Source organism: Triticum aestivum, chromosome 6B, assembly GCF_018294505.1.
Source record: "Triticum aestivum cultivar Chinese Spring chromosome 6B, IWGSC CS RefSeq v2.1, whole genome shotgun sequence".
NCBI lineage: Eukaryota > Viridiplantae > Streptophyta > Magnoliopsida > Poales > Poaceae > Triticum > Triticum aestivum.
The window spans coordinates 85,969,629-85,990,788 of NC_057810.1; the positions used below are offsets into that span (position 1 = coordinate 85,969,629).

Consider the following 21,160-nt stretch of genomic DNA (forward strand, 5'->3'; position numbering starts at 1 on the left):
CACCGGAGCCTCCTCGCTACCCCGTGGACGATATAAAGGAGATGAAAGAATGTCATCTGTATTATCCTATCGGGAACATGTCCATAAAGGTAGCCATCGGCAGTGCTTTACCATGTTTACCTGGAGCACTCCACCACAACAACCCCATTCAAGATGGCTATGCTCGTGTCACGGTGGAGGACATAGTCCAAGGGTTTGAGGACCTGGAGATTGACATTGCTACACCTGAAGGGGAGAAAAGACTTGGAGATGTCAAGCGCCATTTCATTCTATGGCAAAAGAAGTTTATCAAGTTTCCAGGCGAGGCGCCAAGGACAACAAGTCCACCCCCCTACGGTGGTGGTGGTGGCGGTGGCGGCGGTGGTGGTGGTGGTGGTGGTGGCGGTTCACCTACACCTCCGTCACGTCAGCCGACGCCGCCCCCCAGTCCACAACGTCCGGCGGGTGATCAGCCGCCGCCCCCCAGTCCTCGTCCGGCGGGTGATCAGACGCCGCCCCCCAATCCACCTCCGGCAAAGAAGCAGAAGCAGTCCTGGATTATTAATCCGGACCCTTATGTACCTAAGACCACAAAGGTACCGGAGCCATCACTGAAGCCTCTCCCCACAAGGCCTTGGGAACGTAGTGCCGAGGAAGTCGACGCGGCCGCGGCTGCTGATTTGGAGAAATGGAAGGCGGACTGCAAGAAGAAAAGAGAGCCCGAGCCCAAGCCAGTATTTTCTGATGAGCAAAAGAAGTGGGCTAAGTCATTTTTGAGCACACCGTCCCAAGCCGCGAAGAATCTGCCTAACGACTATGCACGTGAACTTCGCAGGCAGGCACTCATGTTCAAGGAGAACAAAGAGCGGGAGAAGGCCGAAAGTAAAAAAAGCGGGAAACAAGTTGCCCAGCTCGGGGAACAAAGTAAACAATCGATTGCCCCGCTTATAGTGGAAGCCTTCTGTCCGGATGCCCCCGAGATCATACAAGCTGCGGCAGCACAGGGATTGACTGTAACGAGTGCCAGAGAACAAGCGGCCAACTTAGGTATTACTCTTCGTGAACTGTTAGGCCTTGATGAGGCGCCAGTGAAGGAGGTAGTAATTACATATGTCAAGAATGGGCCTCTCGTCGAGCCTGCGCAGGAAAAGGATCTACCTCCACAAATGAAAGGTCTGCTGAAATGGTACAAGGGTTACATAAAAAATAAAAATGCCAAAGAATATATTTATGCGGAAGTTAGACATGAGCATCACTTCAAACATTACTATGTACAAATTGAACTGAGTGAATTGTTCCAGCTTTTCAATCTGCGCGAGCTCGATAAATCTATCATCAGTTGCTACGTTCTGTAAGTGATTTATTAATTTCTACCCCATCTCGTTCATATTGCCTGCACTATATATATGTCCTAACTATATTGTTGTGTCCGCTATTATACATGCAGAATGAAGATTAAGGAATGCAGAGTAAGGAACATCCATGATGTTGGGTTCATTGACCCACACATCGTTAATGGACATGTGTTGGAGCGTTACCCCCGCCGACGTGGAGGCAGACCTGTGGCAGTTTCTTACAAAGCAGGAACTCAAAAGTGATATTCTATTTCCTTACCATTTTGAGTGAGTGTTTCTGTCTTGAGCACATTCTCTTTTGTTTACTCCATGCATGGTATGTGGCCGGCTAATCGATGAGTTATGCATGACGTACTGTGCATGTATCGTGTCCGCAGGTTCCACTGGATTCTGCTAGTAATTAAAGTTAACACCTCAGAATGTCTCGTCCACGACTCTGTGAATATGGATCCAAAGCTTTGGGGCGGCATGAGAAGAATGCTGCAGAAGTAATTATTTTCATTCATTTGCGCTCTATATCGATCGACCTATTTCGTTCATTTCCTAATATCAAGTAACTAATTAATAACTCTCTTGTTCATTTAATTTTCTTTGCCTCGTAGGGTTTGGAGACGGTTCGTAGATACAAAGGTCGGTGAATTCAAAAAAGAGTTAGAATTCAAAATGTTAAAGGCTAAGAATGCTGGGGATATTCAGCCACCGGAGACCAATCTATGTGGATACTATGTCTGTGAGATGATCCGGAGATACACCTCTGAGCGGGTTCCGAGTGATACCAATGCTCAGAGGAATAACCTCCGGTGGATGCTTAGTCCAGAAGCTCGCTTCCGACCACTTCAAGAGGAACTAGCTGGATGGTTCAGCAGGGAAGTCCTCCATCCTAAAGGAGAACACTATTACGAGGACGTAGAACTTTATATGCATTAAATCATGTATGGAAACTTGTTCAAAATTGTATATGGTCATCCGATGATATTGAATATATATTGTATATTCCTCTTGAATTTTTTTGGTTCTAATTTCAAATTTATTTGAAATTGTACATTCATATGCATGTATGTAGTACCGTAGAATATATGAAACTCCTTCAAAATTAAAATAAAGCACAAAAGAAATAAAACAATACAAATTAAACAGAAAACAGGTTTAAGGGGGGGGGGGGGCTAAAACCCTAAACCTGCGGCAGCCTTTAGTCGCGGTTGGCCAGAAGAACCGCGACTAAAGGTCCTCCGCCCCGACGGCCACCTGGCGCCCACGTGGACGGGCCTTTAGTCGCGGTTCTTAAGCAACCGCGACTAAAGGGGGGGCCTTTAGTCGCGCCCGTTCGGTCGCGGTTGCGCAACCGCGACTAATGGCAGTTGCGAACCGCGACCAAAGGCCCTTTTTCCACCAGTGGTTCTTGACCAAATAGAAGGCAGATGTTGTTGGGATTTCCTTAAACCCTAGCTCGTCCCAGCTCTGTCTCTCTGGACGCTCACTCTCTCTGGCACAAACCCAAGAAGAGAAAATGAGGAAGAAGAAGCTGGACACGGTGGTTCTGGCGCTCGAACGCCCGCCGCAACGACGGCCTTTTTTTTCTCAAGCAACGACTCAAGCCATTGGGCAATACACAGTGGTGGGGGTGTCTTATACCCGCGCGCACACGCCACGCCCACAACGCGCCCACTCACCCACTCACCACGTCCCGCACCCCCTGGCTCGCGCACCCGCCGCGCTCCAACGCGGCCACTACCAGTGCTGGTGACGTGGTCGTATCTCCTGGTTCTTTGCCAACAGACTCATAGCACGCACACACACATAGCCACGAACTAGGCGCGTCCACGAACTCGCGTCCGACACGCTCACCGCACACACACGCCTATACACTAGTCGGACTAAGCCTAGACACAAGTCCGACTATGCCCAGGCACATGGCCGTGGCTTATTTTCCTTACAGTCCCCCCTAAGCCATGTCCTAGAGGAGTGTCGGCCCCTCGACGTCGACTTTGGCAAGAAACGCCCGCTCTGCCGCCTCTGCCTTCCGGGGCCGCGTGCACTCGTGCTTGAAGTGTCTGTGCTGCCCGCAGTTGTAGCAGTGGCCACAACGCTTCCCTCCGTTGTGCGACCCCGTGCTGCTGCTGCCATCATCGTCGTTGAAACCGCCGTTTCCCTGGCGTCGACGCCGCCCACTGAGCCGCAGTGAACAAGAGCTACTCGCTAGCCCGTTCGCCACCGGCCTATGCGCGCCTCTGCGTCCTCTCCTCGAACGCCTTGAGCCGCCCCAGTGCCTCCTCGAACGGCATGGTCTCCATGTCACAGAACTGCTCGATGCCTGCCACCGCCGCGTACAGGCAGTCCGGCACGGTGTCGAGCAGCTTCTTGACCATTGCCGCATCATCGAGCGTCGTCCCTAACCCCGCGTAGCGTGCCGCCATGCCTCCAATTCTACCGGCGAAGGCGTCCAGTGACTCACGTCCGCCATGCGCAGCTGGTCGAAGTCGCTGCGAAACGTGGACAGCCGAGCCGCCCTGACCCGATCCGCGCCAATGAATCATGCCTTGAGGCTCGTCCACACCTCCGCCGCTGTCTTCTTCGATGAAACCTGCAGCAAGATGTCTTCGGCGAGCACGCTGAGCAGGTAAGCCCGCGCCGTCTTGTTTTTCTTTGGGTCAACCGCCGCCGCCACATCCGACGGAGCCACCGCCTCCCATAGCCCATGCGCGTCGAGGTTGGCCTCGACCTTGATCGCCCACACAGTGTAGTTGTTAGCGGTGAGCGTTGGGCACTGCAGAGATAGCCTGTTTCCCACTCCGTCACCGTACGACATGAGTGACATCGTCGCGATCTCCCCCGCAACACAGGCTCTGATGCCAATTGTTGGGATTTCCCTCAACCCTAGCTCGTCCAAGCTCCCTCCCTGGATGCTCACTCTCGCTGGCACAAAGCCAAGAAGAGAAAAGGAAGAAGAAGAGGCTGGACATGGTGGTTCTGGCGCTCAAACGCCTGCGGCAACGACGGCCTTTTTTTTTCCTCAAGCAACACCTCGAGCCATTGGGCAATGCACGGGGGTGTGGGAGTCTTGTACGGGCGTGCAGAATTGCCACGCCACGCCCACTCACTCACTCGCCACTCGCCACGCCCCACACCCCCTGGCTCGCGCATCCGTCGCGGACGACGCGGCCACTACTAGTGCTGGCGACGCGGTCACACCTCCGGGCTCTTGGGTGCCAAACGTGGTCACACTACTACCGGGAGCTACTATTTGTATTACAACACATCCCACTAACTTCGGTGCCAAACGTGGTTGTATGTATGTATCATGACTGTTAATTACTTTCACAACGCCTAACCTTTTGCCAGTCTGGCGAACCAACATGTGGTTGGTTGGATGGTTAGAGGAACAGTGGTATCGTCAGTCCATCACTGTTCAAGTCCTGGTGCTCGCATTATTCCTGCATTTATTTCAGAATTTCCGGCGACACGCCAGTGGGAGGAGATGTTTCCGTCGACGACGAGGCCCCAACGGTGACTTTGTAAATCTCAAGATGATATGCCGGCTCGGTCTCTCGAAGGTGCTCATGGGATAGGGTGTGCGTGTATGCGTTAATGATGATGAGTGTATGCATGTATGCATGAGCACTTGCGTCTGTACTATGTTAAAAGAGACATTTTGCTAGTCTGGATCCACATACTACTGAAAAGAAACAGCATGTGAATAATTCCTAGTGGGAATGTACACATTTCACTTTTTATGTATATAAATAAATATGCCCTGGGGTCCTTCAAAATTACTGGTGGACAATGTTAGCTTTCTCCAATAAAGTGCAAGATACACAAAAATGGTATAAAACATTGTTTTCCATTGAGCCAACAAGTTACAACGCAGGGCGTCCGATATGAGTCGTCTTCAAGTTGATTTTCCAAAATTACTTGCATATGCCTAGTTTCGAAAGTCACAAGAAACACTCGGGTTTAAATTAGCAAAGTCCCAGAACGGGAATAACAAAGTCACATTGTCTTACAAGGCAAACCAAAATAACAACACTATAAATTAAGGTATTACATAGACAAAGAAAAATAAGGCACGATAAATGAAGCTAGCGACCATTACGACATCTGATTTGCACATATGCCTACTCATTTTTTTTTTTCAGGAAACGAAACAAGTAGGTAGGATCCAACTATGGCGGTGACTAGTTCTATGGTGGCCTTCCCAAGGTTGAATTTCGTCGCCCCGGGACTTCATGTCGGTGACGATGGGTTCCTACCGAGCCGCGATGTGGCGTCTGTTGCGAACCTTGGCGGCGGAGTCCTTGACCCTCTTGGCGTGCCCAGAGTGCTTGCGCAGCTCGTACTCACCCATGTAGGTAAAGTTGGATTCCTCGTTAAGTTGAGATTCCTGTTCCAACTTTCTCCTAGATAGCTTCTCATCTTCAAGTAGAGATTCTAATTCGTTTCCAGGAAACTTGCTTATCCAGCAAGGCGTATATGGAAAAGATGCGTCTATCTTTCCATATAATAATCCATAAACTGGCCATGTCCATGAACGGGCCAAGTCCTGAAATTTTAAGTTGACCCAGTCATACGCTAGTCCTCTAGATGTTGATGAATTCAAGAAGACAACCTCTTTATAAGGATGAAATCCAAGGAAAGAATAATATTTGTTGTTTTCATCTTCAAGGACGTCTTCAACCTCTTCAACGTCGTCTTCAGTGTCAAGAACGCTATCCTCGTCAGAGTTGCAGTCATAGTCATATTTCTCGTCCACTATGGCTTTCTGCTCAAGGCCCTCCTTACGGGCGTTAACATTTTGTAAGATCCATTGTCTTCAAAGTTGTTGAGCATTGTCGTCATGCTCAAAGGTCTTAAGACGGGTATTATGTTTTAACACCCATTTTATTCGACTGCACGATTCACTGAGGTACCAAACCTGAAGTCGATTCGAGCGATCAAGTATTGCACAATACACCCCTCGCGATGACCTACCGAGATGGTGGTTGGAATATGCTATCAATTCACCGGCACATGGTAGTTTTTTTTTTAATTTTGGCACATGGTAGTTTAATTACTATGTATGTGTGATCTGACAAGGTCATCCTGCAAATATAAAAAAATCGGATAAAATAGATTAATATAAACATGAGTGAATCATGGTGTTATATATAATTTGTTAAAGGAGAATGACGAGCGAGGAGGGAGCCAGTATGATACCTCATAAGATAGTTATGTTGGCAATGGATGTAGAGTGCGTTTTGCCAGTAGACAGCACGATAAAGAGGCTGATCATACCACCAATTTGACTGCATGTCGGCGATGATCCCGGCAGCCTCCCCTTCCCGAAGGAAGGTCGTCTCGTCCCATCGCTGAGTCACCGACGAGAACACATGGATGAGGTATGACAAGGAAGGCCATTCCAATTTGAGCAACGGGTTGTCGTCGTCGGATTCGCCATCGGCTGGCAGTCGCCATGGTACGCGTGGGATCAGAAAGACCTGGTAGTGCGGCGACACGGCGGGCTCCAACACGAGGTGGGCGGTGTATTCTAATCCTGGCATGTGCGGCAAGGGGCGTTTGGGCAAACGCGCCCACCGACGGGTGGCCGGGTTGACGACGTACTCGCGCGGGTGCGGCAGTGCACCGTCGCTCGACTCACGGCAAAGCAAAAGGCCCTCGCAGTGGTCTGTGACCTTGACGTCCATGTACGGCAGGAAATAGAGCCCTCCGTCGATCGCCGGGCCCCTCGAGGGGCGGGAGAAGAACTCCGAGAACGAGAAGTGCCACGCCGTGAAGGTGATGAAGATGCCACGCACCGAGCGCGAAAGCATGCTGCCGCGCAGGCGGTTGTCAACGGCGTCGCGCCACGCCTTGCAGACCTGCCGGGCCTCGGCCAGGACGTGCGGCGCGAGACGCCGGAGGACCTCTGCGAGGGCGTCGTCCAGTAGCGCAACTGGCTCCGATGCCATCGTCGATCGATCTCGGTTTGAGATCACACTCCTGAGATCACACTCCTGGAGTAGATTGGAATTGGGGGCTAGAGAACGAACAAAAGAAGCTGGGATTTGGGGTCCAGAGTGTATGAAGACAGTTCATACTACTCCCGCTGTCTCACGTTGTACATCGCACATTCTCTCCACCTACTGTCTCACGCTGTACTTATACATCGGCTGAGAGAAACCCACACGCGAACCTGGTCACACCTAACAGGGACGCACGCATGCGCATGCCAATTGACGATCTTTTTTTTAATATGGCGAAATATATTTGGAACTGTTTGAAACCACGTGTTATAATACGTAATTATGCGGCTAATTCCGTAATACAAACATTTAGCACTAATCCATTCTTCCTAAAAAGGTAGTTTTAGATTTGTCTGGATACATCTCTAGATACAGATGTATCTAGACACATTTTGTCAATAAACAGATGACCATACAAGTTTTCTTGGCTAAGCTAGCTTCCCATACAAGTTTCCTTCTCCGCTAAGCAAGCTTACCCTACAAGCAAATTTCACTACTAAAAAACTTGTCATGCAAGTTTGCTTCACTACTAAGAAAACTTGCGATGCAAGTTCCTTCCGCTCCAAGATATCTCATAGATAAGCTTTGAGAGATGAAGTAACTTGATGACCAAGGAGTGTAGCAAACTTAAGAAGCAAGATTACTTATGGACTAAGGAATGGATGGCTATATATGATCTTCTTTTGGGAGAGTTTGATAAATAAATAAAAACACAAGGGTGTCGAGTAGCTCACTTGATCTTGTACACAAATCCGTTAAAGATTAATGACCAAGAGCTCCCAAGTTTCTCCCCGTACATGTTGTGTTCATTGGTCTGCTAATCATGATTGTGCAATGAGTTCTTCAGTGTTATTGAATGTCATGATTGGCAAGTGTGATCAAGCGACAGTGTCAGCCCCAAACTTTCACAACTGGAACGAGGTGTGAACCTCGGATAATGTATAACTCAGACGATATATTGTATTTTGGCTCATCTATTTTTTGTCTGCTTTTTTGTTGCGGAAATTGAGAGCATTTATTAAATAAAGATGGTCATGGAGTCATCACCCATGAGGCTAGTGACCAAGAAGGAAGGAGCTAGGTTAGGTCAACCCCCACTCGGCCAAAGCGAGCAAGAATGCTCCGCACACAATTGGGCTGGGAGATTGGCAGCTCTGTTAACATGTTAAATTACAAACTAATTAGCTGCAAGAGGGGCCTGCGACAATACGACCGATCCTTCCCTACCTCTTCCTCCTCATCACAGACATTCTCCATCGGTTCATTGCGCGGGATCCACTACCCCGACAGCCCCTAGCCGACGATGCCTCATGTCCCTGAGTCAATACGCGGATGACACGCTCATCATCACGAGAGCTAGCGTCGAGGCAACAACTTGGATGAAGGCGATCATGGACATGTTCTCCAACGCCATCGTGCCCATGATCAATTTCAACAAGCATGGTGCCATGGCTCAGGGGTGCCGCAGGACACCGTAACTCAACCCATCCAGGCCGACGTAGCCTCCCGTGTTAATTGGGCCTCAGACTCTAGCCTGGCTTATGGGCTCTCCAAGAAGGAAATCGGTATTTGTGTCATACAAGTCAACGAGACCGGACCGGCATTGGACTCCTCCAATCGCCATAGATCGCTTAGGACTCTATAACCCTAATCATGTTGCTGACAGCCGAGCAAAGGCTACTTTCCATTCTAGAACATCAGTTTTTTGCGATTTAGATCCCCGAACTTTATTTCATCACAACTTGTAAATGACGTTGCTATTATACAATGAATAAAGTCATATTCCTATAAACGAAAATAGCTACTTGACACCATTTCACTAGTGCAGAACCGGGCAATAGCACCGGTTCATAAGGCCCTTTAGTGCCGGTTTCATAACCGGCACTAAAGTGTGGGCACTAAAGCCCCCCCCCCCCCTTGCTAAAGGGCAACCACGTGGCACGAGCCAGCTCCGGGGGCCTGGAGCCCTTTAGTACCGGTTGGTAAGACCAACCGGTACTATAAGGTTTGGGTTTTTTTAGTTTTATGATTTCTTTTTCATTTAATTTTGTGTTTCCATTTAATTCTTTTTCGTTTGCTGGTATTTTACGATACTACACATTGTACACGTTATGCATATATATATATATATATATATATATATATATATATATATATATATATATATATAATTTCTAGTAGAACCAATCATGCATATATATATATATCATCAATGTCTCACAAACCACCATATTAATTAATTCACACATACACACATGTATAGCTATATACAATTTCTCCTACATATGCATGTTGCCTTCGGAGCCAGTGACATTAGCCTAATTGGTGCCTTCGGAGCACGATGACAATTGGAAGTGGTTTTCATGAGGGCGGTAGCGGGTAATAGTATTCTCCCTTTGGATTTATGACCTGGTCGAGCAAAAATCCCGCTATTTCCTCTTGAAGTGCTTCTACGCGCTCCGTTTCTAGAAGCTTCTCCCGCACCTCTTTGAACTGTTAAGAAGGAGATCAATATGCATGTGTATTAGTTGTGTGACTAGATATCGATAATAGTGTAAAAATTGTGAATAGTGTTCTGACAAGCGTACCCATTCCTGTCTTTGAGATCTGCTCCTTTCGGACACCATCATGCGAATGTTCTCGCAAACGCAGAATGCACACAGATCAGTCCCCTGCGCCTGCTTCAGGGCCTTTACGAGAATGGAATTTGATCAGATAATAATTAATCAAGCATGATAATTAAAAAGATGGCAGCTAGCTAGCTAGCTAGTACTACTTAATTACTTACCTTGGGTCGAAACCATTTAAGCTTTTTTTCCATTCGCCTTCCATGACGCTGATGAACCTTGCCCAAGCCCTGCCCGCCGACAAAGAAAATGAATAAAGGGGTTATTAAATAGTTCATATCATGAAATGACGAACTAAATAGGCCGAGATATATAGTTAATAATGATTGAAATTACCTGTTGACTATCCCAAACAAGATGTTATAGTCAGTTTTTGCTTTGAGTAGTGAGTCCAGTATTTCAACTGTTCCGTCGTCAACTTTAATGATAGATAAGACCCAGTGAAATCTGCATGCACACACGTTTGCATGTCTTAATTAAGCGGGCATATGTAAGCAAAAACATGTAGCTAGCTAGTAGGCAAAAACAGAGAATTTGTAGTACAAGTCAGTGTGACTCACTGGAAGTTGTAAGGAAGTAGTATATCTTCATTGTATTTGAGGCGCTTCAAGAACTCTAGCATGTTGTCCTCTACGTCCTTTTGATGATGTGGATTTATCCGCCATGTGTATTCATTAACGGTGTTTGGGTCAATGAACCCAATGCCAAAGCGTCCACCTTTTCTCATTTCATACATCTTCATCCTGCATAATACCATAGAAAAGAATATAGTGAGGATAATTACAGGTAATGATTGATCAAAAGGATCACTACAGCTAGCTTGAGACTTAAATTACAGAAAGAAATCACTTACAGATAATAGCAATTGACGATAGATTTGTCGAGTGCGTCTTGATTGTATAACTGAAACAGTTCAGAATACTCAACGGATGGAGCTTTCTCATGGAAGTAATGCTCCTCCTTGACATTCACCATGAGGGACAATCGATCTGAAATCTTGGTAATGTTTATGTACCATTGATGCAATTCATACATTCTCGTTGGGAGGTTCTTGACCTTGTCTGGCTCGACCAAAGGTTGGCCCCGGACATATTTCCGTTTTATTTCATCCTCTCTAAGCACAGGCATGGGCTCGATCTCGAGGAGTTGTCCAACAGTGATGTTGAGAACTTCAGCCTGCATTACATGGTCCTTGGTTATTACCACATTGCCCACCTCGGGAACGTAAACTGTTTGCCCACAATAATATTGGGCGCGCGTACTGTCACGTGTTGTTGGCACAACAAGCGAGGGGATCGATTGCGCCGCCTGTTCTTCCAGCTGGGGAATGGTTTTCCCGCATTTTTTTGACAGCTGCTTGTTGTTTGCTCGATCCCGAGCTCGCCTCCTTACGTAGACGTGCTCGATTTAACTTCCTGATGTGGCGCTCATAGTCTGTGTCAACAGGCTTGGGAGCTGGTGGTTGAGCCATACGAATGAAGTGGTCAATCGTTTCCTCAGGCACTTTCTCCCTTGGCGGCGGTGGCGGTTTCGGTGCAAAATGGGCTTCCACCTCAGCCTTCGATATGGCTGCGTTTTCCTCCTCGGGCTTGTCATAAGGCCTCTGCGGAAGAGGCGTGAGGCTTGGACCATATTTATATCGCTTGCCTCCGCCTGTACTTCCTGTACTACCTCGAGTCGCACCTCTACGCACCATAGCTGGGGGTGTCTCTTCTGCGATTGCTGAGGCGGCAGATATGGCTGACGGGGCTGAGTTGGACAAGGAAGAGTGGTCTGAAGCTGTGCCGGACTTGGAGGAGTGGTCTGAGGTTGTGCCGGACTTGGAGGAGGAGTGCACGTCTGACGCTGTGGCGGACTTGGAGGAGGAGGAGTGGCCTGACACTTTGCCGGACTTGGAGGAGGAGTGGCCTGACACTTTGCCGGACTTGGTGGACTTGCAGGAGCGGGAGTCTGCTGACTCGGTGGCGGACTTCGACGAGGAGTCGGCTGACGCGGTGTCGGTGGCCTTCGAAAGATGATGCAATCCTTTTTCCATAGGATGATACGATGTTTGGCCTCTCCGAGAAAGCGCTCGTCGTCACCTCCAGGAATGTCAAGCTGTAGCTCCGAATATGGTGGGTCCACCACCTCATCAACCAAGACACGAGCATAGCCCGCTGGAATCGGGTTGCAATGGAAGGTTGCCTCGGGGGGATTTGTAAAAGCAATGGCGTCCGCCACCTTCATGGATATGTTCGTTATTTTGACGTGTAGCTCGCAGTTAGTGTTCTCCGTGATGTCATCCATGGGGTATCTACCCAGCATTGCGTCGTCCGGGGCGGAACCCACGGTGCTTCTCGGCATGGATGGGGCGGTGCTATCCAATGCTGGATCATCCGCTAGCTGCTGCAGCTGCTGAGACCCCCTTTGCTGGGTAAGTGAGTCGATCTGCTCCTGCTGCCGCTGGAATTTGACTGCCAATTCCGCTTGACTTGCTTCTAGGCCTTGAAGGCGTTCATAGTCCCGCTTCCTCTGCTCCTCCTCCATCTTCCTCTTCTTCTCCTCCGCAATCTTCTTTCTCGCACAGGTTCTGTAGTCGGTGTTCCAGTCTGAAAACCCCTCATACCACGGAATAGCGCCCTTGCCTCGTGTTCTTCCCAGGTGTTCAGGATTTCCCAGGGCACGCGTAAGCTCGTCGTTCTCTCTGTTGGGCTGGAACACCCCCGATCGTGCCTCTTCTATTGCAACAAGTATCGCATCGTCGGCTCCCTTCAGACTTGCCTTCGTCGAAACATTGCCTGTCTTCGGGTCCAACTCCCCCCCATGCGCATAGAACCAAGTCCTGCACCTGGGGGGGCAACTCTTAGTAACCGGAGTGACACCTGTATCCTCCATCTCTTTCTCAGACTTATCCCACTTAGGCATTGCCACCGCATAGCCACCTGGCCCCAGCTTATGGAACTTATCCTTTTTTTCGGCATTCTTCTTCTTTATTCTCGACCGTTCCTTAGCTAATTCCGAATCCTTGAATTTCACGAAATCGTCCCAATGAGCACGTTGGTTCTCTAGTGTTCCCTCGAATACTGGAGTCTTCCTTCCTCCCTTGACGTACTTGTCCCATTCACGATTCTTGTGGTTCTTGAATGCAACCGCCATCTTCCTAAGAGCAGCGTCCTTGACTTTCTGCACATCTGCTTTTGTGAAATGATCTGGTAGGGTGAAATGTTCCATGAGAGTTCCCAAAGCAGATCTTTTTGATTCTTGTCGACAAAAGTAACATCTGGACGTGGCTTTGCTGGCTCTCTCCATTCTTGAAGTTTGATCGGGAGTTGGTCCTTCACAAGAACTCCGCACTGACGAACGAACTTGTCCGCAATCTTCTTAGGCGCTAATGGTTCACCATTAGGTCTGACTGCCTCGATATTGTACTTTACGCCCTCCTTCAACTTTTTGTTCGGGCCTCGTTTCGTCCTTTTGCCTGAAGATTTGCTCGATCCGGATGGCTGAAAGAACAAAGATCGATTCGTTAATATATCTTCAAGTCATTTAAAACATGTGATGATCACCAGATGCCTGCTTATATAAATATACCTCGCCGGTCTTTGTTGTTTCAGGATCAGCATGTTCTTCATCATCGTCATAATCGTAGTTCATGACTTCATCAATTTGGTCGTCGCGATCGAATATCATATCACCCTCTCCGGTGTTGTTTAGAAATTCGGAGCCGTCATAATCTTCTTCTTCATTCTGATCATCATCTGGCCCGCGTATCATACCGAACATGGTCTGTTCTCCCTCTCTGTCGGTATTGTCTGCCATAGCTTTTATTTAACTAATCCAAAAGAAATATAAAATAATTTAGTATTCAAATTACATCGTCTTGAATAATAGATATAATCTCGAATACATCGTCTAGAATAATAGATATAATCTCGAATACATCGTCTCGAATAATATATGTACATCACTGGCTAGGTAGCTAATTAAAGATCGAATACTACAGAAGAATCTAGGACACTCGCGGTTCCTGCGGCGCGGGCGGTGGACACCCAAAGAGAAGGAACCCTCACAGGATCATAGCTGAAATAAGATCCCTGAAGAAACTGCCAGGTATTGGAGAACCTGCCGCCTTCTAACGCAACCATGTAGTGATGGACGTGCTCGTCCTTCTCCCTGACACGACGACGTACCACCTCCGGCGGGGCCGGGTCCCTCCGCACCGAAACTGGCCCACGCGAACGCCACCAAACGAGATCAGGGTCGACGACAGGACCCGGGGCCGGGTTCCTCATCAAGCGGCGCGCCCCTCCAGGCAGCACCTCCCAGTGCCAGCCCGGCGGAGCCCAGTCCCGGACATGGGTCAGCCGGACGTCGTCGCGGACGGGTCGACGGCGAGGATGCGGGCCGGGCATCGTCGAGAACAAATACTAGCTATATACCCGCAAAAAGTAACATTTTTTAATGATTGGATTTTGATAACTAAAATTTCTAACATTTCTATATAACACTAATTATGCTATCATTGCATATGTCAAAAATCTATATACTATTTCATACTAATTAAGCATCTAACACTAAAAACGGAAAACACAACTTCTATACATCCATTAAAAAACTGAAAAACAACATTATATAAAAAAATTCCATACTAATTAAACACTAATTATATCCATCTAACATGCATTCATACATATATAATAGTGAAAAGATAATAATCTAAATAATCTAAACTAATTAAACATACAAAATACGTATATACTAATATATACATGCATTAATTCATACATATGTACGTGTGTGTGTGTGTGTGTGTGTTCATCATGCTTGTGTGTGTGTGTGTATGGGCTCGGGGAGGGGCGGCGCCCATGGTGGCCGCCGGGGGCGAGGGAGAGGGGTTAGAGGGGGAGAGCTCACAGCGGGGCGACGGCGACGGCGAGGCGACGGCCGGGGGCGGTGACGGGCCGGGGCGTGACGCGGGAGCGGCGACGCGGGGACGGGCCCGGGGCGGCGACGGAGACAAGGGCGGCGATGGGGACGGCGGCGGCGACGGGGACGGGGGCAGCGACAGCGACGGCGTCGATCGATCGGGGCGCGCGAGCGGTGCTTCAATGGGGAAACAGAGGAAGAAACAGATGGAGAATGAAATTTCGCAAGTGTTGTATATATAGGAGAGGCCTTTAGTACCGGTTGGAGCCACCAACCGGTACTAAAGGCCAACTTTGGCCAGGCAAAGAGGCGGGAAGACGAGGCCTTTAGTACCGGTTGGAGCCACCAACCGGTACTAAAGACACCCTTTAGTACCGGTTGGTGGCTCCAACCGGTACTAAAGGCCTCGCGCTGCCACCCCAAAATTTAGTCCCACCTCGCCGGGCGAAGGGCAGCCGCACTGGTTTATAAACCCAGCCGCGGCTATCACTTCGAACTCCTCTATATATCAGGCTTGTGGGCCTAAACTTTGTGCGCTGCCCTGTGAGTCTGCTCGGCCTTTAAGGCCTGTAATTACACACATGTGGCCTATCAGGCCCACAGGGCAGCGCCCCAATTTTTTTATAGTTTTTTTCTTTTCTGCTTTATTTTCTTCTATTTATTTTTGCGTAGTTTTTTGTATAGTTTTTTCTTTTCTGTTATATTTATTTTCTTCTATTTATTTGTGAGTAGTTTTTCATCTAGTTTGCCAAAATTCAACATTTTCAAAGTTTATTTTGTAGTGATTTTTAATTTCACGGTCATTTTGTAAACAATTAAAAAATAGCAAATATAATTTTTTTTCTTTTCTGCTTTATTTTTTCTTCTTTTTATTTCTGAGTAGTTTTTTCTTTTCTGCTATATTTATTTTCTTCTATTTATTTCTGAGTAGTTTTTTTATATAGTTTTTTTCTTGTCAGCTATAGTTTTTCTTCTTTTCTGCTATTTTTTCTTTTCTACAAAACTTGATGGTCAAAGTCTGGAATTATAACTTAAAAAAAAGAAATGTCGACGTGCAATTAGTTTTTGCCATAACAGAAGAAGTCCGGAGTTGTAATAAGTTATTAAAAATAAAAAAGAGGTGCAATGCTCGTTAATTTGCTTCAAGCCTTTCGGAATAGTATAAACTGCACTGCGCATAGCTTCGTGCAGTCTACCGTATTTCTGAAGGCTTGAAGCTAAGCAACGTGAGCATTGAGCCTCTTCTTCATCGTCTCTGCACTCAGGGCTTATAAACCGCTCCTAGTCCCTCTCACTTCGCGAGGTGGGACTAAAAAACAGCTTACGTCTGGTTCATCCATGAACCGGTACTAAAGGTGCTCGTGGGGCATCAGCCTTACCTGACACAACCTCATTAGTACCGGTTCGTGGTACGAACCGACACTAAATGGTGATGGTGGGGCCATAGCCTGACCGGAGGCTGACACAGCCTCTTTAGTACCGGTTTGTGGCATGAACTGGTACTAAAGGTTCGCCACGAACCGGTGCTATTGATCGCCGCCACGAACCGGCACTAGTGTACACAATAGTGCCGGCTGAAATTCCAACCGGCACTATTGTGCTTCACATTTGACCCTTCGCCACGACCCGGTACTAAAGGGGGTGCGCTGGCGCAGGTGCGGTGCGGCAAGTTTAGTCCCACCTCGCTAGCCGAGGGGCGACCGCACTGATTTATAACCCCCCTTACGGTCGCTCTCTCGAACTCCTCTCCAAAGCAGGCCTACTGGGCCTACGTGTTCTTTGCTGCCCTGTGGGCCCACTTGGCCTTTGCGGGCCTGCATCCTGGCCCAACAACAGGTTGGGTTTCTAGTCGTATGCAGGCCGCTCTGGCCTAGTAGGCGGGCTTTTATTTTTATTTTTTTGCTTTATTTATTTTTGTGTTTTTTTGTGTATTTAGAGTTTCTTTGTGAATATTTTTGCTTTAGGTACAAAAAATTACAAACTTTCTGTTAGTGCTCGTAGTTTTCAAATTTGAATAGTTTAAATTTTGAATTATTTGAAATTGGTGTGAATCACTAGTTTGTGAATAACTTAACTTTAAAAATCAGTAAAGGCATGAAAGAATTTGTTTGCACATAAAATTTCTTCGTGTTTCAAATGCCAAAACACATAACTACCCAAACTATTACAGAGATTCCCCTCTGGGTGTGAAACACAGAAGAAAGTGATGATAGTGAAGCCGATCACATCCCAGATCTTTGGGTGTGAAACTTTTTCTTTGCGTGTGTCCCTTTGCGCCGTAACCATGGAAAATCTTCATCATTTAACGGGATGCTCGGGTCAATATTCACTGTGAATGGAGCAATTTCATCAAACTTTTCATAATCTTCTGACTTGTCTGTCTTGTCATCCACTCCCACGATGTTTCTCTTCCCAGAAAGAACTATGTGCCGCTTTGGCTCATCGTACGATGCATTCGCTTCCTTATCTTTTCTTTTTCTTGGCTTGGTAGACATGTCCTTCACATAGAAAACCTGTGTCACATCATTGGCTAGGACGAATGGTTCGTCTGCGTACGCAAGATTGTTGAGATCCACTGTTGTCATTCCGTACTGCGGGTCTTCCGTTACCCCGCCTCGTGTCATATTGACCCATTTGCACCGAAACAAAGGGACCTTTAAACCACGTCGATAGTCAAGTTCCCATATGTCCTGTATATAACCATAATATGTTTCCTTTCCCGTCTTGGTTTCTGCATCAAAGCGGACACCACTGTTTTGGTTGGTGCTCTTCTTATCTTGGGTGATCGTGTAAAATGTATTACCATTTATCTCGTACCCTTTGAAAGTCATTATATTCGAAGATGGTAACTAGGACAGCAAGTACAGGTCATCTTCAATAGAGGTGTCATGCATGGTACGTGTCTGCAACCAGCTGGCGAAACTCCTGGTTTGTTCATGTGTAATCCAGTCATCAGACCGCTCCGGGTGTTTGGAGCGTAGCAAATTCTTCTGTTCATCCATATACGGAGCCACCAAGGCGGAATTCTGTAGAACTGTGTAGTGTGCTTCAGTGAGAGAATGTCCGTCCATACATATTATTTGTTCCCCTCCTAGCATGCCTTTTCCATCCAGTCTGCCCTTATGCCGCGATTCAGGAACACCAATCGGCTTAAGGTCAGAAATAAAGTCAATACAAAACTCAATGACCTCCTCATTTTGATGGCCCTTGGAGATGCTTCCTTCTGGCCTAGCACGGTTATGAACATATTTCTTTAAGACTCCCATGAACCTCTCAAAGGGGAATATATTGTGTAGAAATACAGGACCCAAAACGTTAATCTCTTCGCATAGGTGAACTAGGACGTGCGTCATGATGTTGAAGAAGGATGGTGGGAACACCAACTTGAAACTGACAAGACATTGCACCAAATCATTCTGTAACCTTGGTATGATTTCTGGATCGATTACCTTCTGAGAGATTGCATTGAGAAATGCACATAGCTTCACAATGCCTAATCAAACGTTTTCCAGTAGAAGCCCCATCAATGCAACCGAAAGTAGTTGCGTCATAATCACGTGGCAGTCATGAGACTTTAGGTTCTGAAACTTTTTCTCTGCCATGTTTATTATTCCCTTTATATTCGACGAGAAGCCAGACGGTACCTTAATACTGAGCAGGCATTCAAAGAAGATTTTCTTCTCTTCTTTGGTAAGAGCGTAGCTTGCATGACCCTGATGTATGCCATCTTCTCCGTGCATACTTTGCTGGTCCTCCTGTGCCTAAGGTGTATCTTTTGTCTTCCCATACACGCCCAAGAAGCCAAGCAGGGTCACGCAAAGATTCTTCGTCACGTGCATCACGTCGATTGCGGAGCGGACCTCTAGGTCTTTCCAATATGGCAGGTCCCAAAATATAGATTTCTTCTTCCACATGGGTGCGCGTCCGTCAGCGTCCTTCGGAACAGGTTGTCCGCCAGGACCCTTTCCAAATATCACCTTCAAATCCTTGACCATATCATGTACATCAGCACCAGTACGGTGGCGAGGCTTCGTCCGGTGATCCGCCTCACCTTTGAAATGCTTGCCTTTCTTTCTTACGGGATGCCTGCTCGGAAGAAATCGACGATGTCCCAGGTACACATTCTTCTTACAACTATTCAAATATATACTGTCGGTATCATCCAAACAGTGCGTGCATCCGCGGTATCCCTTGTTTGTCTGTCCTGAAAGGTTACTGAGAGCAGGCCAATCATTGATGGTCACGAACAGCAACGCCTTTAGGTGAAATCCTTCCCCCATGTGCTCATCCCACGCACGTACACCTGTTCCATTCCACAGTTGTAAGAGTTCTTCAACTAATGGTCTTAGGTACACATCAATGTCGTTGCCGGGTTGCTTAGGGCCTTGGATGAGCACTGGCATCATAATGAACTTCCGCTTCATGCACAACCAAGGAGGAAGGTTATACAAACATAGAGTCACAGGACAGGTGCTATGGTTGCTGCTCTGCTCTCCAAAAGGATTAATGCCATCTGCGCTTAGACCAAACCATACGCTCCTTGCGTCATCTGCAAACTCCTTCCCGTACTTTCTTTCGATTTTTCTCCATTGCGACCCGTCAGCGGGTACTCTCAACTTTCCGTCTTTCTTACGGTCTTCTTTGTGCCATCGCATCGCCTTGGCATGCTCTTTGTTTTGGAACAAACGTTTCAACCGTGGTATTATAGGAGAATACCACATTACCTTGGCAGGAATCTTCTTCCTGGGGCGCTCGCCCTTGACATCACCATGCTCATCGCGGCTGATCTTATAGCGTAATGCACCACATAACGGGCAAGCGTTCAAATCCTCGTACTCACCGCGGTAGAGGATGCAATCATTAGGGCATGCATGTATCTTCTGCACCTCTAACCCTAGAGGGCAGACAACCTTCTTTGCTTCATACGTACTCTTGGGCAATTCGTTGTCCTTTGGAAGCATATCCTTTATCATTACCGGCAACTTTCCAAATCCCTTGTCAGATACACCATTCTCTGCCTTCCATTGCAGCAATTCCAGTGTGGTGCCCAACTTTTTCTTGTCACCTACGCAATTCGGGTACAACAATTTTTTGTGATCCTCTAATATGCGCTGCATCTTCTTCTTCTCCAAATCACTTGCGTAGTTTCTCTTTGCATCGGCAATGGCCCGACCTAGATCATCAACGGGCTCATCTGATGCCTCTTCTTCAGCTTCTTCCCGCATTGCCGGCTCAGCTTCTTCCCGCATTACCGGCTCAGCTTCTTCCCCCATTGTTGTATCATCGTATTCAGGAAACCCATGGCCAGGATAGCTGTCGTCGTCCTCTTCTTCTTCATTGTCTTCCATTATAACCCCTCTTTATCTGTGCTTGGTCCAAACATTATAGTGGGGCATGAAACTGGACTCAAACAGGTGGACGTGAATGGTTCTTGACGTAGAGTAATTGCGACCATTCTTACAGCCAGCACATGGATAAGGCATAAAACCATTCGCCCACTTGTTTGCCTCAGCCGCAAGCAGAAAAGTATGCACGCCCTCAACGAACTGGGGAGAGCATCGGTCTTCGTACATCCATTGCCGGCTCATCTTCATTACACAACACCGAATAGACCAAATTAATACAAGTTCATACATAAAGTTCATACAACACTTAAATGCAACAAACAAATAACTCTCTAGCTAAAGCATTTAAATGCAACAACAAATGCGATCAAGATCGCAACTAAGGTAACAATTGATCCAACAGCATAATGATACCAAGCCTCACTATCGATGGCATATTTTCTAATCTTTCTAATCTTCAAGCGCTTTTTCTCCATCTTGATCTTGTGATCACCGACGACATCGGCAACATGCAACTCCAATTCCATCTTATCCCCCTCAATTCTTTTCAATTTTTCTTTCAAGTACTCGTTTTTTCTTTCAACTAAATTTAACCTCTCGATAATAGGGTCGGTTGGAATTTCCGGTTCACGTACCTCCTAGATAAAAATATTTATGTCAACTTGATGGGCATAATTTGTCATAAACATGAAATGCAACAAATAGTTTTAAAAGAGAATATACCACATCCGAATCATAACAAGGACGAGGGCCGACGGGGACGGATATCAAAACCATGGCACTATGTATAACAAACAACGTACGTGTAAGATAATTATTATACGAGTAACTATATATCCAAATGACACAAACATCAATTTTTTATATAAAATTTCATGAACAAGAGGCTCACCACAAGGTGGTGCCGGCGACGGGACGGTGCGGGCGATCGACGGTGGTTACGACGGAGATTT

The 21,160-nt window shown here is 47.2% G+C and overlaps 1 pseudogene; it reads right to left on the minus strand.

Annotated features, from left to right (window-relative positions):
• Positions 1-5,270: 5,270 nt before the first annotated feature.
• On the minus strand, positions 5,271-7,428 carry LOC123133592 (uncharacterized; annotated as a pseudogene).
• Positions 7,429-21,160: the final 13,732 nt, after the last annotated feature.